We start from the raw sequence: 6000 nt of genomic DNA on the forward strand, positions 1-6000 counted from the left end.
AAAGCTGCACGCATACCGAAAAACCGCGAAGTGCACAATTGTGTCAACCTAATATAAAACTTATTTTGACTTGTACTCAAGTGGTTGTCTATTTACCTACTTCTATACTATCGTACAACTTTCTATGATGTGTCTGTAAAACGTAACTTTTGTCCTGAAGTTCTGTCCTGAATTTTGACTTTCTGTCCTGAATTTTTGTCCTAAATTTTGACCCTCTGTCCTAAATTTTTACACTTACCATCCTGAATTTTCACCCATGCCAGTTGGTCACCCTATTCAAGAACTGGTTGTCTGGCATAATATCGAAGAGAAAAAGATTGTGTGTCCAAAATATAGTGGTAAAAATATCAAGGACAAGCTTATCTAGAAGGTAACTGCAAAAAGGTAAGTATAGATTCCTCAACTCCACATATTCGCACTGCAAAGATACATATATCGATATGTACGTATATGTGGAATTAAGCATAGTAAAACATTGCTTACCAATTGAAACTTACCTTCATGATATTCTTGTCCACCATATTTTACCACGAAAACTTGGTAACATGATATTTTATTTCTGATATTTTGTTCAATCACCTCAAGAACTTTTAGTTATTTACCAAAAATAAATTATACTTCTCTTTTCATACGAAGAATGGCATAAAACATTTTAAAATGGCAACGTTTCTTTATTTTGCCGGAAAAAGGGAGGAAAGGTAAATATTTTCTCCCCCTTTTAAAAATGAACCATAGCAATTACTTTCTATGCATCCTACGAAATCGGCTTTTCAAATTGTCCTCCAGTCATTAAAGTTTGTCAAACCAAAACTGCAATCAGGAATCTTTTCACAGATTCTCATGAGGTGTATGAAAGCCCATCATTAAGTCAGTATTCAAAGATCAGGATTCCAAAAAGAGTGTCTGCATTATCACTCTCCTGTTAAATAGCCATAATACCTTCATGTTCCTGCTTACATCACTAAGAAACACCTGGCACCGGTACCTTATTATCAGTAATTGAATAATCATATTACTCTAGCTTTTTATGGAATATATTTGTCTGAGATCATAGGGGGATTTGGTTAAGCTGGGTTTGAAGATTAACCTCCTCCCCAGCACTAAAAAGTGTAGCTTAGAATAGTATTAAGGAGACGGAACACATTTTTATATCCCTTTTCCCAGTCCTGAGTATTCCGAGGCTACATGGCCAATTTAGAATTCCATAAGCCATTCACATGAACATTTGATGCTTTAGGAACGGCCACTACTGGGCAAGTCCGAGGGCTCCTGGAGCTCATGATGGTACTCACTGAGTACATGTCCTGAATTGATGGATTCAGAGCATCTTTGATCTTGTTGGTGTAGGCCCTTGTGGGACATACGTCCCTGAGTCAACATCACTGTCATAGTCTTGCGGGCTTAGTAATGAAGTTTTAGAGGATTCTTCGTGGACACTCAGTAAGACCGACTGCTGAGACAATATTACTTGTGGGATAGATTGTACAGATTCAAAGGTGGACCCAAACGGATACTGGTGGGAGGATGTACCCGTTATCATCACTAACCTCGTCTAAACAAAGCACTATCAGTCCCACATTGTCCTTTGCAAAATAAGGCGCCATGGCCTCTGCCATGCTCCTGGTGACTGGTGGCGTCAAACACTTAATTGGCGTCACTCAACATGAATAGTACTTTGTATAGTGTAATCCAGGCAGCAGACATTGTAACAGTGATGTCACTAGGAATAAGACCTCCAGCCCCTCATCATAAGTGCTGTCTTGGGCCTTGCAAGCATTAGTGTTTTGGCCTCCAGAGTTTGATGGTTCAAGATCTAACTGGCACATCCATCAAACCATGCTTTGGCGAGTCCTTAATTGCGATTATTAAGGAATCGCAATTAAGGACTCGCAAAAGCCTAAGCATGTAGGAATCGCTATTAAAATAGTGATTCATAAACATTTCTTAATTGCGATTCGCAAATTGCGATTCGCAATTAAGGAACGGGGTCCCATTCATTCCTACAGGCCCATAGGAATGAATGGGAACTTGCATGCGCAATTTTCGAGTACCAATAGCTACTCGCAAATTGTTGCGCATGCAATTTCAAGGGTGCAAGGGTGTCAAAAGGACAACCTGTTGCACCCCTGAAATTGATATGTGCACCCATGTTGTGCACACACATGCCCCAAGGGCATGTGTGTGTGTAACTTGGAACTTTGAAAAATGCACTTTAGTGCATTTTTCAAAGTATTCGCTAAATACCATCAGGGTTAAATTTTCGGTATTTCGCGAACCCTAATAGCAAAATCGCTATTTTAAATGCAATCTTGCATTGCATTTAAGGCATCGCAATTTGCGATTTCTTAAATGCAATCGCAAATTGCGATTTTTGCATTTGGGATGATGCATCCGAAATGCAAAAATACCGGTCGCAAAGGGGCAGATTCTGAGAATCTGCCCGTTTGTGACCGGTTTTTGCCTTGGTGCATGTGGCCCTTAGTCTCCAGTTTCGTTTCTAACGAGAATTCAGGGCACAATTCAAGATGATGGCTACATTGAAAGAGACCAAAATAATGGCAAGAACCCCTTTCAAGAGGACATGGTGCCCCTGATAAATGTCACTCCTAACCAGGATTAAAAGGGAGAAGGGCTGAGGGTCTTGGAAACTTTCCTGGTTCTGAATTTATTTCATCTGTGCTGTATATCTCATTGTTCCAACAATGTATTATTGCAATGATGTCCAATTATTGTCTGCAGCGAGTGATATGCTCAGCTCTTCTTAATCTGTCGTAAACGAGATGCTACTTGCGGCAGTTGTAATTTGTACTTTAGTTTCCTTGCAGGTTACTGTCGGATTCCCATTTTGTTGTCCCTTGCTTGTTGTGCACATATCACCAGGCAGTCTGACTTGCAAGCCTTTTCCATTGCCGATGTGGTTGGTAATGCCATCTCTGGTAGTATGATTGGTCTAAGATCAATATGGTAGTTACTGATTGTACGACAGTGGCACTGATTTAGCTAGGAGCACAAAAAATCACCCCAACAACCAAGCTGCTTATAAATTTGAACTCCGGGGATGGGTTACTGTGGCCACTGCCTCTTCAGGGAAGCCATTCCCAAGCAAGCAGTAAAGCACTTGGGGGCATATTATCAAGAAACGGCGTTAAAATTATCCCCCCTTTATTAGCAGAAAACTGCCGGTAAAGCGGCGATAATAGGCTTGATAATATGCCGCAGAGAATTCCCATAGAAGCCCATGTTCTGGTGTCAACATGGGCTTCTATGGGAATTCTCTGCGGCATATTATCAAGCCCATTATCGCTGCTTTAGCGGCAGTTTTCTGCCGCTAAAGCGGCGATAATTTTAACGCCGTGCTTGATAACATGCCCCAAAGTCTGTCGCATTGGGCAGCCCACTAGTAGGCCTCCTTCTCCTTAGGCAGGTGTGGGTAGAGAGTAGCACACCTCCATACCTGTCTTCATGAGTCAGGGCTGCTTTATAGTACATGAGGATTAGATCTTGGTTTTGTGACCTGGGATGTTGCAAGTCAAGTGAGGTACCTTAACCGGCAACACTTTACAGCGCTGATGTTTTACAAAGATTGGTGATCATTACTTATCCAACCCTATTTAGGTGGAAGCTTACCAGACAAGACTCCTTGGGGACATTTTGAAAGATTTCCTGGGAATGCATTCTGCCCATTGCTTACCACCATTGGCTTTGTGTTTTTAACTAAAAGTTGCTTGATGTTTATTGATAGCTTTATTTGTTTTAGGCTGTCTAGCTTGAGTTAGTCCCACACGCAGAGCATATCCTGTTTGCCCCCACTCTTGAGGGCATATTATCAAGAAACGGCGTTCAAATTATGCGGATAGGCATTTAAATGTTGTTCTTATCTTGTTGCATTTGCTGTGGATTCAAAGACATAGGTCAAATGTCAGGCTCTGTCTTCTGTCTTTTCATTTTGCAATTCCTTCTTTGGAAAGTCATGCTCGGTGTCCAACACGTGTGGTTCTATTGTGCGGGCTCCTTCTCAACTTCAATAACACGGCATAAAATCAAGAGCACATGCCTAACACAACTAATGCACAAGACAAAAATGTGCTAATCTACTAACTACTAATCTTGGCTTCCCGGGTAGCGTGCACTGGCATTAACAGTGCTTCAATGCCGCGTGCGGGGTGTGTAAGCGCTGTATAGGTACATTTACAATCTCAATAGCTCAATACAAGCACGAAAAGCAGTGTCAACCATAGAAACAAGGTACGGCGAGGAAAAGTGGTTTGCCGAGGATCACACAATGTGGTCAAAATGCTGAAGTAGTATTTTGTATTTTAAAGACAATCTCTGATTGTTGTTTTTCTGCGTGTAAGTCACCGTTCTATATTTTACTATCACTATTAAGGCTTATACAACAACTTGAAATAACTCCGCGAGTCAAGTGCTACTGTTGAGGTATGTGTGTGTGTGTAATCTGTAGGTTCGAATCCTGGTAAGGTAGACTCAACCGTTCATCCTTCCCCGGTCTATGCAAGATCAACCAAGTTCGATCGAATTATAATAACTGTAAATAAAACGTAAAGGTAAACTGTTTTGGCAAAAGTGCTATGTATATATAACTATATCAAGAATATAAAAACATATGTTGTTGTAAAGAACATTAAAGAAATATCTTTGCCAGTAGACCACACATTTTTCTCCCCAACCTGTGTTATATCATTTCATTAAAAAACATAAAACAGAGAAGGAAGGGTGTTCATATGCCCAGCACTTACCTGGAGCAGACAGTCGCGCTGTTTTATTGGGGTGAAAGAAATTTGTTCACGAAGAAAGACAGTTCTTGGCCAGACTTTATAATCTTAAAAAAATAGATTCTGTGTCGAGGGCCTCTTGTCTGCTTCCTCTGTTCGTCAAATGCTCCTGGCTGCTCTGGCCCCTGAATCAAGATATTTGAACACCACGTGATGCACCTATTTAAGGTAGATTTAAGTGTCCGAGTGAAAGGGACACGTGAGGCACGTGTGAGGAGAAGTATAAACCCATGAGTGAAATGGAGAGGGTTTAAGGTGGCGGGCTTAGGGAGCTTTACCAAGGGTGTCTGGAGTGAGATAAAGGTGTCACCTGCCCGCCAGATGGTGTGGCCTGAGGTAACTGTGCGTGATCCCTCACAGCAAGACTCCGCTAACAGAGCAGATAGTGTGAGGCCTGGGGTGCACGACAGAGCTGCAGCGCCAGCTTCGAGGGCGCGAGGCTCCAGCGGCCGCTCCCTGAGGGCTCACCTGACGAAAATATACAGAGCGGCCGGGAGGAGGCGAGGGATAGAAGAAAGGGAGGGGTGCTGAGAGAATGGGAAAAGGAAGGCGGGGCGATGGGGCGAGAGGGAAGTGAGACAGAAAGAAACGATGTGAGGAAAGGAAAAATAGGAGCCGACAGCAGAGGACGAGGGAGAGAGGAAAAGCAAACTGGAGAACGACTAATGGAAGGGATGAAATATAGAGAAATTGGAGAGAGGAAAGGGATGAAAGGGGGTTGAGAGAAGATGAAATGGAAGGAGAGATGGGGAGAAAGAAAAGAGAGATTGGAGCTGGGAACAAGAAGACGCTGGATTTACATAGGAGAATCCAAGCGAGAAGGTCAGATAGGCGATTAAATTCAATGCGAGGGAGTGAGCGAGCGAGAAGAAAAGAAAAGAGAGAGCAAAGACCGGCACCAAGTGGAGTCCAGAGAAGATGAGAAGGAGAGATATGAAAAAAGGAGAATGAGGATGGCAGGCAAAATAGAGAACCAGTGAAAGAGAGATACAAACATACAGAGGAAGAGAAATAAAGATCTAATGGAAGAGAGTGCCACAACGAAAGAATGACTTCAAGAGGGGCTGGACGAGGATGAGAAGGAAGAGCCAGATGGGTGAGAGAAAGAACTGATGGTAACAAGTCGAGGAGATAAGGAAAGAGAGATAAGGAAAGAAAGCAAGAGATACAGAAGGAAAGATATAGAGAGAGAGATCAGAGGGAGTAG

The 6000-nt window shown here is 42.4% G+C and overlaps 1 protein-coding gene across 1 annotated transcript in view; it reads right to left on the reverse strand.

Annotated features, from left to right (window-relative positions):
* AANAT (aralkylamine N-acetyltransferase) overlaps window positions 1-5157 on the reverse strand; it is a 32532-nt gene extending 27375 nt beyond the window's left edge. Inside the window, exon 1 of the mRNA XM_085616918.1 lies at window positions 4758-5157. The gene's annotated coding sequence lies outside the window, so the exon portion shown is untranslated. The remainder of the gene's footprint in view (window positions 1-4757) is intronic.
* Between the last annotated feature and the right edge of the window lie 843 nt (window positions 5158-6000).

The sequence above is a fragment of the Triturus cristatus genome, chromosome 7 (assembly GCF_964204655.1).
Source record: "Triturus cristatus chromosome 7, aTriCri1.1, whole genome shotgun sequence".
Lineage (NCBI taxonomy): Eukaryota > Metazoa > Chordata > Amphibia > Caudata > Salamandridae > Triturus > Triturus cristatus.